The sequence below is a fragment of the Simochromis diagramma genome, unplaced genomic scaffold (genome assembly GCF_900408965.1).
Source record: "Simochromis diagramma unplaced genomic scaffold, fSimDia1.1 OVJJ01000603.1, whole genome shotgun sequence".
Lineage (NCBI taxonomy): Eukaryota > Metazoa > Chordata > Actinopteri > Cichliformes > Cichlidae > Simochromis > Simochromis diagramma.
Genome location: NW_024387414.1, coordinates 3631788 through 3649698, shown reverse-complemented (window position 1 = coordinate 3649698; position 17911 = coordinate 3631788).

Below are 17911 nucleotides of genomic sequence, written 5' to 3'. Positions count from 1 at the left end.
TGATCTGTAAATGATCCTCCTATTGCGAAAGCTAATTGGAACTGTCACCCTGTGATTTCAGGCTTAATTTGTGCTTAAGAGCTTGATGTCTGTGCTTAATGTCTTACTCAGAACAACCACATCAGTCAAGCCACACATTTGTACGTCTATTGTCGCCGAGGAATGTGTGCATCTTGAAATCCCGAAATACTGACGTCACTCTGTAATGAGCAGGCCTGCTTTTCAGCACCACGGACAGTGACACAGTCTTTATAAGACGCTGTTTGGAGTTTTCTAGTGAAACTCCAAAACTGTTTGTGTCACATTAATTCTTGAGCTTTAAAAAGCATCTCTCTAATAAAATGTTTGCAAAACAAACTGTACACGTGCCTAGTTGTCATATTATTCCATATATGGCATGGTATTCAAACTCAAACTTTTTTTATATAAATATATATATTCACAGCAGGAAGCAGATTTGACTGTGAGGGTAATGCTATTCCACAGTTTTGGAGGCAGCCACAGTTTAACTCTAGAGCGACAGACAGTCAGAAGGATCTGAACAGCTTCTAACTGGAAGCTGAAGTTGGATATGTAGGAAGGAGCCAAACCATACAGGGCTTTTTAGATAAATGGGAGGATCTTGTATTACTACTGATAGACCAGTGAATTGATGTGATGTGTTTTATATACTGATTGAGTGAAACACAAGCAAATTTAGTGTTGCATTATGTAACACGGACTATTTTAGAAGTCACAAGGAGATATTTTACCTATAGTTTACTTTGTCAGTGCATGCTGGGAAAGTCTACAGCAAGGTGGCATAAGAGGGAACCGAGAGACAATTAAAATGAAATGCAAATGTAAATGCTAATTTTATTATTTGGAACTTTGGAGTGAAGTTTGGATTAAAGCTACATGACACGTCCAATCCACAATGTAAGTCATAAGAATAAATCATGTAATAATAAACAAGATATACTATGTTCCTTTGTTGTTGGGCCAATCTTTTTCTGGCACCTGTGCCTTCAGCTCAGCACTGGTTTCAAATACTCTATATTAAAAACATTGGCATTCAAAAAGTGAATCAAAATACCTAATAAACGTGGGTTGTGAGTTGTCACTGCTCCTCCACAGCATCATATTATGTAAGTTAAATATATATATGACACTTTTAATAACTAAGTGGCATTCAAGTCTCAAGCTTAGTCCCAGGTTAAGTTAGGTTGATATAATTTCTCAGTTTCCAGAGATACATTTGCCACTTTAAATATTTAATTCTTAAAACACAATTCAGCTGTTGACATTTTTTTAATGTACCATGTATCACGGTCAATTAAAATGAGATGGGCTTCCTTAGTGTTAATGCAATCATACATTTGTCTTGTATGTGCATACCTTAACACTGGCAGATAGCCATATGATCTCAAATTGAAACCACGGATTTACTCAACAGACACATGCTTTGACTGACAGGTAATCCTCTGAAGTGCAGTGGAGAACAGGAAAAAGCTCAAGAGCAAAAGGCACTCAGCCAAAGCAAGCAATGATTCAGTGCATGGAGTAAGCAAACCCACTGAAGAAAAGACAAACAAATGATTAGATTAGATAAAAGTGCATCTTGTTATAAAATAGAATCACCAAATGAATGACTTGGCAAGTGATTAAAGATGAGCAACAACTTCTAACCCAGATCAAAATAAGTGTAGTGGATGGTCACACGTAGATTGATTGTTCTTAAATATGAATGCAGAAAACTGTTGTGTGAGTAGGTTTTGTTTGGGCCGTGAGTTTGGTAAGAGAACCTGCAAAAATGTGCAGTTTAAGCAAGCTAGATTTCATTCTTTGAATAAGTTGTTGGCTTTGTATTTAAATGTATTGCGTTGTTGCAGTCATAAATATGGATGAACTAGTTAGAGACTGTGCCTGTGTACACCAGCTGCTTTGGTATACTTTGCTCTGCGTGTGTGCATGTGTGTGTGTGTTTGAGTGCGCTAGAGGGTGCCAGCTGTGCCAGCAGTTATAGTTTGCACTTGAGCTTTGTTGGATAAAACTGAACCCTGTTGTCCTCACATCCACTTAAATGTACACAAATTCATGTACACTCCCACAAACAAGCTTTCCTTGGCAAAACACACAAACAACACACACACACTGAGGGTTCCTCCATGATGACAGATACTCATCGCCCACAGCGGAGTGTCGGTCTGACGACTTGCCATTTCACATCACTCTGCAGAGATGAGTGGGACACAAAAATAAAATTGCTCCAAACCATGCAGATGGAGAGGCAGATAGACCCACTGACATGGATGTAGATGTTTATAATAAAACAAGTTTCATGATTTGAGTGATGCTGATGCTATGACACAGCACATCTATTCTAGGCAGATACTGTGGGAATGGAGACATAGATCCCTGTAGTCTCTGTGAGGATGTCAAAGCTGGAGGCAAAAGCAGGATCATAGCATGCTGAAGATACGAGTCAGCATCAGAAAAAAAGGATACTAAATACTGAGGGCGCTTTACCCTGTCAGCACCAGTCACATTGTAAATTCGCAGCACGGTCTCTCTGTTTGGCTCAAGGCTGCTAAATAAGCCCCCTTCTTCAGTGCCGGTTAGCCCGGGGTTAAGTGGGTTAAATTCTAAAATAGTCTTAACTCTGCAAGGTGGCTAATCTTGGATCACAGCAGGGTGAGCTAAGCTGAAGTGGACTTGAATCTCGGTTATCCACTTTCAGATGTGCCAGGTAGACACAATAGTCAAGTGCTTTAATCTCCGTCAGCGGCGGATGGAACCTTTTTTGTGAATTCGGTGCTGCGAGAAGGCTTTAAGACGCGCCTCCATCTAACACTCAGTGAGTGATGAGTAATAAAATCAACTCCAAGCCAAAACGGACTAACGAGTGTAAACAAAGCCTGACCTTCTTCAAGCGCTGAGACATCTGATACAGTGGGTTAATTGGATACGTAACCTGGTTCTGGAAACACTTAGTTAATCCATTCCCTGAAATAATTTCACACATACTGTAAGACTCGTTTTTCTCATTTCATTCTCACACTTATATATTTAAAGATTATTTTTTAATATGTAAACATACAGTATATATATTAATATGTGATATTTGGTTTTGTTATGAAAAATAGGTTCACAATAAAAAAAAATACTTTAAATTTTTTTTTTAAAGTGAAAGTTCAACAGTCATTTCAAGGTTCTGTATACTGTAAGGTAAAGACTCTACAAAGTGAGAGAGTCCCCAAGGATCAGGCAATCACCTGTAAGCAGCACTTTGCTTTTTACAGGAGGAGACCTAACGCAGAACAAAGCTCAGGGAGGACCGGCCATCTGGTGCCAGCAGTTGGGGTGAGAGCGGAGAGAAAAGGGAGACAAACAACAAAAGGAACAAAAGACAAACTTAGAGGAGAGCAGACAAAAGTAATGGCAGCAGTTAATACACAACACACGGGGAGAGAAAAGAGCAAAGAGGCGAGGGGCGCAGTGCAATGTTTGAGGTCTCCCAGCTTGAGGCTAGATGAACTAAGAGAAGGTTCAAGATCATCTGGTCCAGCTATAACTATAAGCTTTATAAAAAAGAAACATTTCAAGTCAAACCTTAAAAGTAGAGATGATGCCTCTATCCACAAATCAAGCTGGGAGCTAGTTACACAGGAGAGGAGCCTCATAGCTGATGGTACTTCTACTTCTATTGTACTTCTACAAACACTAGGAATCATAACAATAAATGACTGGTTGTTGTTGGGAAAATGTTATGCCTAAACTAATTGTGCAGAATATTGTCATATTGTCACTATCAGTGTCTTTACCTTTTTAGCTTTAACTTTAGATATCCGCTGTGAGTCATCATTTTATATAATGAACATTAGAACCTACTGTAGTGCATAAGTGATCTAAGGTCGTGTTTCATGTTTAGATGCCCCGAAAATACATTTTAAATCTCTTTTTTTCCCCCAATACTTTTAACATTTCTTTTGAAACACTGCCTGAATAGTTTGCCAGTGTCACATTATAAAAGCCTTAAAGAATACTTATTGGAGTTGCAGGAAATTCAAATGTGTTTATGTGCATTTGTATTAAGGTATATAACATAATATATACACTGTTATGATGTTCATAGAGATCTGCACTGGTTGCAGGTCAGATACAAATTAGAAGAACAGAAAGTCTATTGTTATATAATCAGATGAACATTAACTGCAGGTGTTTCATATTTTATATATTAGATTTCTTAAGCAAATGTTGTGGTGTGATAAATAATCTTTATTGGATGGTTTGGATGGGATCGTCTGTGGCTCACTTGATGTTTACTCATGCTTTTAGGTATTTTAAACTTCAGTGAGAGGTTGAATGGCATGCAGTAACCCTTACCTTGCTTTACTGGGCTCCCCTCAGACTGATACAGTCAACATGGAGCCCTGAGGCTTCAGGATAGATTAGGATGACCTACAAACACTAGAAATTGCTCCTGAAACACGCACAAACATGGCAAATACACACTCAGTAACCTCAAAGTGCTGATTAGCGTCAATGTTAGAGTAACGAGAACAGGGCTTTGTGGAAAAAAATAATTAAAATGTGCTTCTAATTAGTGACAAGGATATGCTTGAAAATCATGGTTAGAGAGGATTATATTCTTATATACCTTCACCCTGAACAGAAGAGAGAAAAAGAAAAGGCATACTGAGCTAGAACTACTTGTGATATATTGTGACCTCATAAGTCATTAGCTGGATGATGGGCAAAAAAAGAAGTCCACAAATGTTCTGGATTCCTTAACCCTCTGTGGCAAACCACATTTTTGGTTATTATACTGTCTCTTTTTAAAATGTATTATTTAATAACATCAGAAGCATAATTGTTGAATAAAATTAAGAGTTGAAGATGGTTTGACCCCTGACGAGCACTCATCTCAGGAATCAAATTCACAGGACGAGATTTTTTTTTCCTTTTTTAAGACTAATCTTATTTTTACACATATTTAACCTGAAATAGCTATTATGAAAAATGTCTACTTAAAAATATGAATATCCAAAAGAGTTTATTTAGCTGAGTTTGATTTAATTTATTTACTAAAACAGCATTTTTTACTTTGTTGGGCAATGATGGTAAAACAGTGGGACTGCTTATTTGAGATTTTTTTAGTGCCTTCCTGCTCCAAAACACTTTATTAAAATGATCAGTTTTTATCAGGCAGTCGCAGAATTTGATAACCAGCTTATCATTTTGAGTCAGAAATGACCCCAAAAATCACAGAAATGTGATATTTACCTGACAGATTAATCAGTGTCACATGATTCATTCAGACACACAAAGTCACCTGTGCATGGATGAGCGCATGCGCTTACACAAACACACACAGTTATGGTTAAAATCACCCCCACCACCAAATAAATAAATGATACCAATGGGACAGAGGGCCAAAGTTATGTGGATAACATTTTGAGGCAGCGCATGAAACTTAAATTGTTTTTCCCACTTGAACTCTGGACACTGTCTGGAGGATAAGGTCTGCGCTTTTATCGAAGTAGCCCTTTTTCAAATCTAGCAGATTTTCTCAGATATGTTCTCAATACTATAAATACAGCAGAAGTAGAACACGGGACACATGACACCCACTCGCTTGCTGTGATTTCTCTGGCCAACATGAGGTCAGTCAGACATTACACAGTCTTTGTGGAGGAGGTGCAAGGAGGTGACAGCGGGGAAAAAAGTTCGAGTTAAATGTCCAGTGTAACTGATGCGGTCATTCACATACAGCTCGGCTGGATAATGGCCTTATTTGTTTAAGGCTGCAGTGCATGTGGATAGTGCAGATTTCACTCCCACTCGCTCAGATGCTGCTAAGAGACCTTAACAAAGCAGATGAAATCCCGGCGTCTGGTATGGTCACCTCTTTGTGAGGAGGGAGATGACACTTTGAAGCCTGCAGCAACAAAATTCACCAACAATGTGTTTTTCAACTTCTCAAGTCATCTTGTTATTTGTTTTTTCTTACACAGTTACAGCTGAAATAAGACAGAATAAAAGAAATGGATCATTTGAAAGGATTCTCAAACATGTTTTTGGATCATTTTTGCACTGACTGACTGGATTGGACCCAAACTGCAAACTAGAGGAACAGCTAAAATTAAAACGAGGAAAATATTTTTCTTTGTTTGTTGCTAGGGGCTAGAAAGATAACATTTGTCTAGTTGTCTGGAGATGAGGTAAATAGAGGTAGAGGACAGAGGTAAATATGTTGCATTTCTTATGAAAATAAAAGCAGAACTTTGTATGCTGAACTCCACATTTTCCTCAGTAAAGGAACCGATGAATAAATACTTTGTTCAGTCTGTACAATGCTGCATGTGCAGGAACATTTTCTTGATTTGAATAGTCTTGCCACCTCTGTAAAGCAGCATAATTAATAGAACTAGAAAATGAACTATATAGAGGGTGCTTTACCGATAATGAATACCTCCCACTTTTCCACATTTCAAGTGTTGAAGAAGGAGTGTTGGTTTGTCTTCATAGCTCAAGCATCTATAGGTCTGCTGCCAAGGTGTGGGTTTGTGACTGAACTATCCCTCCCCCACCCCCCTTCATTTACTCAAAAATAGAAAAGGGATAGAAAGAAAAAGGTGAAGGGAGAGAACGGAACTGTAGTGTGTTCCAAGTCAATTTCTCCTTCCTCAGATTGACTTCAAAGCAACATGACTAATCCTCTCACGCTTGCTCGTTAATAATCCGTTTAATAATCCGTTTAGCAGCTTTTCATGCTGTGCTGTTTGTTGGCATTATGGGGCTGTATAAAATGAGGAGAGCAGTCGTGGCGTTTCACTCAAAGGTGCTCTCTCCACCCCCACCCCTACTGCGCTTAATGACACACTTTTAGTTTTTTTATAACTGCGACTGTGCACCAACACAACATGGGGTCTCAGCTAAGCTACATATAACTGACTTATACCTGCAGTCACTGGGCAGGAAGATTTTATGATCAGGGCATAAATGTTAAAATCTACACTAGTAGTAAACATTCATACAAAGGATAATAGATAATTGAGATAATTGATTACATAGTTAAGCTATAACTAGTTAAGCTTAACCAGTCAGCTCCATTTCTCTGCTGTCTGACTGAGAACGTTGGTGGACCAAAACCTTCATCCCACACTGAAGGCCTGCACCATCTGACTTAAATGTCACCAGCTCATTTAATAACATTTAATCCCATACATCTCCTCAGTAGGTGCCCTCCTCTACCCTCTGGTAGAGTTGTTATTTAGCAGAGACCAAGACAGAGATCATTGAATGTCCCAATACTTTGTGAAAATCTGTTTTGAAAGCCTAATGTTTACATTTTGCACCTCTGTCATCAAAAAGTCTTTGGAGTAAAAGTGCGTCTGTGGGCCAGCAGTGTAGGTTGCTATATTATCAGCTATTACCAAACTGCATTGCACAAAATTTCACTCACCAAAATAATACTTTTTGGATGGGCTGTTCGAAGTACAATTAATCACGTAAGCCATATTATTTTAATTACTTGAAAATGTTTCGTTGGGCACCAAAACCTTCATCGAGAACACCCATTTGGCAACTTTGATTAGTGAAGATAAAGGCAAGCAGAAATCTCGTTGTAGCAATGGAAAGAAAAAACAACTCAAAACTTAGCTATATACAACGAAATGATTTTTTGTGCCAGGCGATATATTTTAACATGGAAATCTAAGGGGATTGATAACTTTTAGAGTAGCAAGTGGCCACGTGAGGAACCTTCATACTGTCATCTTTTTTCAGCCCTGGAAGAGTGCGTGTGAAGTAGTGCGCATAGCGACCGCAGCGGTAACTGTTGTTGACACTTTGTAACATCAAATAACCTGTGAAAATGAAGGTAAACGTTGTGACAAAATGAAAGTTAAGCTGAAAGATGGGTTTCAAACTTACAGCTCCATCATCACTCAAGCATCCAAGCGTAGAGTTTTGTTGTTTTTCTAACTTGGAATACACTGCTTGTTACTTCCATTCAGCAGGGTGGAACGATCACAGCTGACTGAGATGACACCTACAGTAGTAGGCAGAGGATGCTGCCTAGTTTATCAAACTGAGTACAACTGATGACCTTTCACCAGGCTCATATAATTCGAAACAAGGTGCCCGATCTCACTATCGCTCCCTCATTGAATAAGTGGAGGTGCAAGACTATGAAACAGTTTACATCAATTAATCATAAGGTGCTTATCTGCAAAATAAAAACGTCAGTGTGTTATGTTCAGTCAGTTGCTTATCCTGCGATGACCTCACAGAACTCACAAATAAAACAGTAGCCTCCATTTAAAGTTAGGGGAAGGATGTGATATTTTTTTAAATGCATGTATACAAAATGTTTTGTCACCTAATACTCGTAATTTTGTCAGAATCATAGAGATGGTCTTGGGAAAGCTGGTGAACATTTATACGTGAATAAACCCACATTCATTTGCTTTCTGTTTTTTTCTCAATTGAGCTGTCTCCCAGTTTTCTTCCTTTTTCTGCTATTCTTTCCTCTGCTCTCCCTCTCCATTTATTTTTCTCACAGATGGAACTAAGCCAGCCTCAAGGTTTTGGACTGGAGTCCATATTTTCATAGAGTACGCTTTCAACTGCCATTCCCAGTGAGCCCAAACAAGTGGGTTGCCAGATCCATCATGGTTTTATCTCTCATTATCTGTGAGACTCCCGGCCCCCTCCACTAGCCTTCTGCAACTGCTGGAACTGAGTGTAGATGAGAGATGAAACGATTAACTCCCATTTTCTGTAATCAGCAGAGAGAACTTGACAGAAGAACCAGTGCAGAAGAGAGAGAATATGGAAATATGTAGCTCGTCCTCCCAATTTCTGTTCTCTCGCTTTGCCCAAAGACCAAAAAACAAAAAGTCTACAGCCACACATGGTGAAGCAGGAAGACAGATGGAGGGATGGATTATAATGTCTGTATAACTCGTGGCTATCAGAAGTCTTCTGTTGCCATTTTAATTGGAATCCACATGATCCATGCAGCATCTTGATTTCCACTCTTAATTTACAGAGAAAAACACGAAATTATTACCAGACAAAATGGACTTGCAATGGTGAGTTCATTAATAGATTAGCTGGCAAGTACTTTGATAATAAATTCATATTTTTTGTGTTTTTTGCAGTTTGTTATGTGTAATTAATTGGAAACCTTTGGATGGGAGCTGCTCTTTTAGCTCTCTGTGTAAATTTATAATAATCATTTTATTATTTCTGTGATTGTATTAGTTGAGCAATTAATTCATTTATCAATGAAATGATCAATACCTCGTAATAGTGTATTAGATGTGATAGTTAACTGTTGGCATGACAAAGACCTATTTGTGAGAGAAATGAATAGTAATTGCCCAATTTGTTTTCATTTAAAATTAATTTGTTTTAACAGCTTTCAGATTAATTAGGCTACGTGCTGGAAGACTGCTACAGATTGTATAGATGAAACCGCTCGTCTCTTTTGCTGATGACTACAGGATATGTAGGGGAAAATAATATATTACCTGTCAAATTTATAAATTATGCTCAGTGGATTATCCTGTGGAAACTTTGCAGACTGCCCATTGAAACTGATTTCTGTTTTTTATTCTGGGCTCTGCTTTAGAGAGAGGGTGAGAAGTTCAGCCATCTGAGAGGGGCTCAGAGTAGAGCTGGTACTCCTTCACATTGAAAGGAGCCAGTTGAGATGGTTTGGGCATCTGACTAGGATGCCTCCTAGACGCCTTCTGGGTTTGGAGTTCTGTGCATGTCCTACCTGCAGGAGGCCAACCCAGGACACGTTGGAGAGATTATTTCCCTCAGCTGTTCTGGGAACATCTCGACGTTTCCCAGACAAACTTAAGAAAATGGATAATGGCAAGTCTTTATTGACGTCGGAATTCAGACAAAAACAAAAGCAAAAAAGATAGTACTTGTTTTTGTTTTGGTCTCTGCTGTGCATGGATCCAAGGCAGGTCTGTTTAATGAAATGGTTGATTTAGTGACAACTGGAAAGCAGGTTTGTGTTGAGTGATGGCGAGCAGAGGACATGCATTGTCTTTGACTGAAGTTCTGCAGTAGGGCCAAGCTATATTAAAACCTTGTCTGCTGAAATAGCAGTACTTCAGATATAAATTAAGTTGCTTAGGGGCTTGAAAACTCATTTACTGACTTTATGGTGTGTCTTCAAGGGACATGATAGATTAGGTTGATGACAGCAGTTGATTCTTCCGTTCAGTCACTAAGTAAGGTGTTGGGCCACCACATCCTGCAGAACAGTTTCAGTGAGACTCGGCATTGACTTTACAAACCTCTCGATTGGGGGTCGAGGACTTAGGATTGACTTGAAAGTAAATATCTGCTTCTTTTGATTTTGTTGCCATCAACACATAAAAAAGCTAAAACATGAATGAATAAATGAATAAAGTTTTTGATAGGTGAATTAAAATACAGGAAAAGAGATTTGTACACTGCCCTAAAGAAGTTGTAGCCGTTTGCTGTCAGCAGGGGGCAGTGTCAAAAGCAACCAATCTGTTGGCTAATTTTCATGTTTGTGCTCTTGTCCGTCCAATAAAAGGATCCAAGATGAAAGCAGCTGTTGTGACATGACAAGTTCCCTTTTGAAGCCTCAACGCAGGCATTTCCGCTGTAGTTTTTGAAACCACGATTTGGCAAACAAGGTGCAAATTAGACTGTGAAATTTTACACTCACTGGCTAATGACTTTCAATCACAAATCCACTAGACTTCTATAGGGCTGAAAATCTTCTCGCCCCCACAAGTATTGCCCCCTGGTGGCCATGGAAAAGAATGCAGGTTTAGGGCACCTGCAGATTGGCTTCACTTTTCAGACCTGGAAGTTACATCCATCTTTTATACAATCCATGCAGAGCCTCTGCTGCAGAGAAGGACAAAGTTATCACAAAAACAATAGAAAATAGCACAGATCTCACAATACCCTTACATGGAAATCACCCCCAAAACACACAAATTCAAAAGACACGGACAGAATTCCAGAGATGTGCTATCAATTGTCCCTGATTTTTGTTAATTTCAGTTGAAAGTACCAACTGCTCCAGTTACTGCTGTTATAACCAAACTTTTAGCAAAAGTTTACCTCTGAATTTATTTTAATTCTCTTACTCTCATAAATATGTTTCCATTTTAGAAAAAAAAAAAGGACATTCATTTTCAAGAAACTGTACAAACAAAAATGCAAAACTTTGATTAAGTAAGCTCTGTGGTAAGGAAAAAGACACTGCTTTGGTTTAAGGCTAGGGTTAAGATTTTCTCTGTCAGCTGACATTTTGCTTTTAGCAAAAATAACTGGAATAACATGAGGCTTGAGCTGTGTGTTTGGGACCGACGGCAACTGCATTAGCAAGCTTTCCTCCGAGCACTTGGCTCTGTCTGAACAGCTGTTGCTTAAACTTTTACCGAATAAATGCAGTGACTTTGATATCAGTCCATTTTTTGTGCTAAATGGTGAGGCAAAGGCAAGATGCAAGAGAGACAAGAGGCTGAAGGTTGTAATACCTTCTGAATCCCAGTGCACCTTAATAGGACTTAATAAAGCCAAAGATCACAGACATTACCTCAGCTGAACTGTAAATCGAGCTCTGACGCTTAAACACACACAAACATCTGCACACATCCAGTGTTTTGGCTTGCACGTGTCTGCCCTTAAGTTAATTAAAGGATTTAGTAGGCTAATTAGTAGATTGTTAAATAGGGGACACATGGTCTTCCTATTGTGCTCCGAGGTTTGCGTCACCTGAGGTATCAAGACTAATCCCTTCTAACTGGAGCAATAGAGAGTAGGTTGTAAACAATAGCTGGTATCACAGTTGGTAAGACAGTCTTAGATCCAGATGGTAAGTAGAGTAATCTCAGGAAGGGATTGACCAATTATTGGCTTTGGGAGGATAATGCTAAGCTTGTGTACTTAATGGAAAATTCATTGAAACAACCCTTTGAACTCTTTAACTAACTTAATTTGATTTATGGTGTGTTATGGAACTATAGTGAGAAAAGCTCTTCACTCATGTAGCAGTAACCTTTCAGGTGTGAAATGTAAAATAAGAATGCATTAATTATACAAAAGCTGAACGTATGAAGACCATAGATGAGAATACATGTTACAGATGGTATGGTTGTCAGTTCCAAAGTGTATCCTTTTGCAGCAAGTTTTATTTATATCACCTTTTAACTTTACCCTTAGGTCCAGGTAAAGAGACACTGTGATGTTCTGTACTATCTGTTCAATTAGGTAATGAGCAGCCAAGCCATCTTTGAGGACTGTGCAGTGGCATAAAATGAGACTTGAAATAGAAGACTCGGTCAGGTTATCCTGCCCCAAAAAGGCTCTGAGCGTAACCTTTCAGACCTCTCTGAAGTAGTGAGACCTCATCCAGCACAGGGATTTATTAAAAAAAAAAACAAAGGCCTCTCTATAGTGTGCGACAAATATCTTTACATTGGCCTCGCTGTGGGTAATGAACACCAATTATTTCTTCAGTAACCTGAAAAACAATTTGACCACAGGATGGATAATCTCTATGAACAGATGTCTGCATATGAATGTCCAGAATCTAAAGGAAGAGGATAAGATTTCAATTGTAGTCCGTATATAGCCCATATGCTACTGGTGGATCATGTTTATGCAGGTTGAAAGAAGGTAAAGACTCTTTGGCAAACAAAAAGGGATTACAGTTTCCCAAAATGAAATTTGACAAATACATTTGTTAGTAGAAGAAGAGAAAGTCTTGACCTGGATTTTGATGATATCAGAGTGCATAAGAAGATAATTATGTCCCCCTTATATACATGTTTATCACTCTCCATAGGTAACAAAGCCATGCATTTGTTATAAGAATCTGTGTATAATGTTTGCAATCGTACTTATATTTAGGTTAGATAAATGCGTTAATGTGTTTTCTTTGCCTTTATATATTTCTTTCAGATTTTGGTCACTGAGGAGGAAGTGTGGGTTTATCAGAACAGACGTTTCCTTGGATGCGCATTGCTGATAAGATCAGCGAGACTAAACCTAACCAGTAAATTTATTAAAGTAAAGCCATAAAACTAAATCAGTAAGTTCAAAGATGATAAAGTGCCATTTATAGAGTTCGGGGGAAGTTTTCACTGGGTTGTAAACTGTGATCAATTGCCAGAACATTAGTCCAGCAACATATTTTTAATCTATTTTTATTGATGTAAATATGACAATTAACTGTGATATTGATTCCAATTGACATTGGCCAGCATTAGATAATAGCATTGGTTTTCAAATTAGCTGTTGCACTTCTCTGAATGTGTAGTCACTCTAAGTGTTCGTGCAAGCTCATGTGTGCATTTGTTTGAGCTCAGTATTGGCAGTGTGTAGATTTTCAATTATGAGTAGCTTTGCTGGAAGAATAAACAGCGAAACTATTGGCTAACCATTTGTATCATTTGCAATTAGTGTAAGAACTAAAGCGTGCTTTTCCTCACTGTCTTGCTCTGTCTCTGTCTCTCATCCCTGGCTTTAATTGGCGTTTTTGTGCAAAAATGTAAAAAGTCACTAAGATGGCAACAGCTTTCCATTCAAGGAGATTATGGATGGAACAGTTACCAGTGAGAGCAAATAGCCTTTTGTAATCCTCGGAGGACATTTAATTAACTGGCCTTCCTTTCAGTTACTTTTTTTTTTCTGTCTTGCTTTCTTAGTCTCTCTCAATCTGTTTCTCCTTTCCTTTTTCTTGCTTATTTTTTTGTCTTACACCATTTGTCTCTTCTTTTTTTTTTTTCAAAGATGTGAAGGCACAGCGCTCATGCTTGCAGACACACACTCACAGGTATACCAAAACTCTTTTCTTCAGTGGGTTGAAGGCTGGAGTAGTTAGTTCAGCATGTTAGCACTAAATGAGAGAAAGCGAGAGCGAGAGGAGGGGTAAACTCCACATTATGCTATCAGTACTGTCAGCATAATGTAGAGCAGGAGGGGGAGAAGGATGGGGAGAAAATGAGGTAGCAGAGTTAGAAAGGTGCTGATTGAGGTCACCGGAGGAGTGCAGATGAGAAAGGAGGGCTCTCTTTCATTCTTCGGCTGTTAAATTAAGTACCTTCACATTCATATTGACATCTCCAAGCTCACTCATTTATGTAGTGATGTAACATATTTACATATAGACTTAACCTGATTCATCAGTTGCATCATATCCACTTAAAAAAGCCTCTCTGGCTGGTGCTGTACCTTGGCACTTTAAGGCTTCATATGAGTCATAACTGTGTTCTTGTTTCACAGAGATATTAAAGGCTTTTCGACACATTTTATTATGACAGTTTGGTTCCCGTGATGCACTGTTTATCCTTGGTAAGTCGATGTGCTGAAGACATGTGCTTTGCAGTGAATTGGTGTAATTTTTTCATGTAATTGACTTCATAGTGCACCCCGCTGCAAAGCAATTCCCCAACAGAAATTTCAGAAGTGTCCCAAGTTGATCCCAAGGATGAGTATTGAGGCTGATCAAGGCATATTTCAGTGATCAGGTCATCCTCAAATAAAGCAGATCTTAATGTGATCCCTTCTTTTTTTTTATTTCGGCGTATGTTTTCCACCTCTGCCTGCTAGTCTTTCTCTACTGCTCTATATCTAAGTAATAGCCAGTCTCTACACTGCAAGCACTTTACTTAGAGAGTGAAAACTGTGGTGTGAGTCTGAAAAATTATTTTCTCACAGTGCCCACATTCAGTTGGCATTATATCTACTAGATCAGGAAGTAACAAAACCTGCCTACTCATTAGCCTATTACAACCCGGTGTTTTTAAACGAAAAGCCACCTGGTCTTTGCAATGGTGGCAGGCATTGGAGCAGTATTGCAAAGGTATCTGTATGGCCATCTCTGAGAATGCTCCATCGTCTGTTTTCAACAATAATAGGAAGGATTAAAACATTTTTTCATAGTCCTTTGTACCAGAATCTGCCAGAACAGGGTGAAGAGTCCAAATCTGTGAATATTTAGAGTGTTAAATAATGTCATCATTTGATCTGCTGTCAAGGTTACTTGTTAATTTAGTATTTGCCTCGTTTGAAAATAACTCATCCAGGGTAGGAGGCAGACACCAGTTCTAGTGTTAGTCCCAACCTTGGATGAATGGGAAGTGTTGCATCAGGAAGATCATCTGGTATAAAATCTTGGCCAAATAAAACATGCAGATCTAGTGAAAGCATAAGATTGGGTGCCAATCTTGGAACTGTGGTAGTGGTAGTATGTGAGGGTGGTGCAGGACATGTATGAGGACAGACAGACAGTGGTGACGTGTGTGGTTGTGAGTAACAGATGGTTTAAGTTGGGGTGTGATTACGTTATGAACTTGCTCTGCTTGTTTGTAATGATGATGGTCAGGTTAACAGATGAAGAAAGGGCAAGAGTCTCTTTGGACTGTAATGTTTGCAGACAACATTGTGATCTGTAAATAGAATAGGGAGCAAGTGGAAGAGAGCCTTTAGAGGTGGAGGTATACTCTGGAGAGGGCAGGATACATGTATTCATGTTTATTCATTCGTAGTTCTTGTTCTGCTCTTTAGCCTACGTGAGCTCACAGCTCCAGCACATGAACTAGTTTAACTCTTCAGTTTGCCCCACCTGACCAATATTAGCTAGTTACTGATATATTAGTATTTGTAAGGAACAGTTTACATGATTTTAACCACCCTTTCATTGTGTTATGAGTTTTGATGTTCCATAGTCTGTCCACCAGAGCACATTATGAAACTTCCATGTTTCCAGTGCCATAAACACAACAACCTGCTGACTACCAGCTAACTACACAGTAAAATCAGTATCTGTATATGTGAATCGACCGTAAAAGTCCTCAATCGGTGGAGCTTGACCTGAATCATATCACGGACTGACGCAACAGCTGTCCACACTCTCAAAAGGGAAGCGGAAATGGCAGTCAGTGCTCATTAGCAGTGATCGAACTTTGAAAATAAGAGCACGGTGATTTTATGCTTTGGTATTTTTTGTCTGTAAATATAAAGTGATTGTGGGAGTAACTTTAACTTGCCACAGACATAACATTAGTATGAATTTGAGTCCATTTTTTAATGAAGCCATCACTAATGATGCTGTTTTGCCTTTTCTTTTGTATGCCAATTTGTGTGTTTTTTTGTTTTGGGGTTTTTTTTTTTTTTTTGTCCTTTTTAAGCTTCAAAAGTCAAATAGTGAAAAGGGCTGCACGACATTACAGCAGGGGATCGCAACTTTTGTTCAACTTTGACCACAGTTTCTGATTTTGGTTCATGTTAATTGAGTCGTGTTATGATCAGAAGACAAACACACACAGCTACCATTTTTCATTAGGGGGTGACTGACTCTACATATTCTGTATGTGGTCTGAGAACAAGATGAGATGAAAGCACTGTGGCAGAATGAAATTTAGAAATCCTTGGACTAGGTTGGTGGGCATGGAAAAGCCTTCTATGGCACTGTTAGTAATTGCAGGTCCCACTGTTTCTAGGAATTGCAACATGTCATTAGATCCACTAAGATGCATCAGTGATGGGGATGGCAATAGCACCATGCTGTATCTCCCAATGTTCTCCTTTAGCCACTAATCCACTGATGATTGTTATTAGTGAGAAAGGCGTGTGCATGTGTAAGATGCATTCAGGCACAATGCTCTGTATATTAGCTTGGTGATTTATTGTCTTGGATGTGCTATCCCTTTTTCTCAAAGCTGCATTGTCCTTTTTCCAATTAATTTTGAATCTGTTATGGCCTCAAAGACGAAGGAAGAGAGAGAGATTATCAACAAATACACCGATTGAACCACAAAGTCAAGTGGTATGCTATATATTTTGGGGGGCGATATGGCTGCTTAATTCTGCTCTTCTGTCTTCTTTTGATGTCTTCTTATATTTTTCTTTGTAACACCCCCCGTCATCTCTAATGCCACTGATTTATGCAATTGCTTTTTCGTGCTTTTCTTTTTTCTGTCTCTACTTAATTCTTCCATCTTCCACTTTTCGTTGTTCTGCTGTTTCTATAACAACCGCAGGGTCATTTTTCAGTCTCTGCGCTTCACTCATAATCCTGTTCATGCGACACTCGGCTCTTATTTTCTTGCTGCTTTTTCCTGCTGCGCTCTATATATTGCTTGATTACACCCTCTCGTTCTGAAAATATATTTATGTCTTAATGTCTTTTTCTCTGTATCTTCTGTCTGTCCACTTTGCATTATTCGGTGCACAGTCATACGCGCAAAGGACTTTTCTCACCTCGCTACTTGTTTTTGTGACGCCAAATAGGAATTAGAATTTTTTTACAGCAGGTATCAAAGCAGACACAAATGAGACCAAGTCTTTGGCTCCAGCCCTGAAATTACTCCTCTGCTTCCCTGCTGTGACCAGCTAGCACTGATGTGTGCTGTGCGTTTGTGGGTGGAAGGGTGGGTGTATTGATGAGGACTGTACGGGGCCTCGCTGTGTTTTACCACTGTCACTATGATTGCTGTTTACTGTGGATGCAGATTGCACGGCACTGATTATGATTACTAGTTGAAATGTGAAGATGGCCTCTGCAGTTTCTTTTGGATTACATTTCCATTGTCTGTTGTTCACATGGGACATTCAAGAAGGGAACAGAGGGAGATGACAGCTTAATATAAGAAAGTGTAACTGAATAAGATGATTTTTGTATTTATTTGTTTGATTTATGTGTCTGAACATGGCTTTTGCTTAAGCCTTAGTTACACCAATCTGAAATGTATAAGCTTCAAACCTCTTAATTATAACTGTAAGTACAATATAAATAGTTTATAATAGTATGGGGTGTCTATGAAGAAGTCACTATTAAAGAAATAAAGCCAAGAGACAAGGCTAAAATATTCCAGATTAGACAAGAACAGGATTGAAAATGAGTGACAACAAG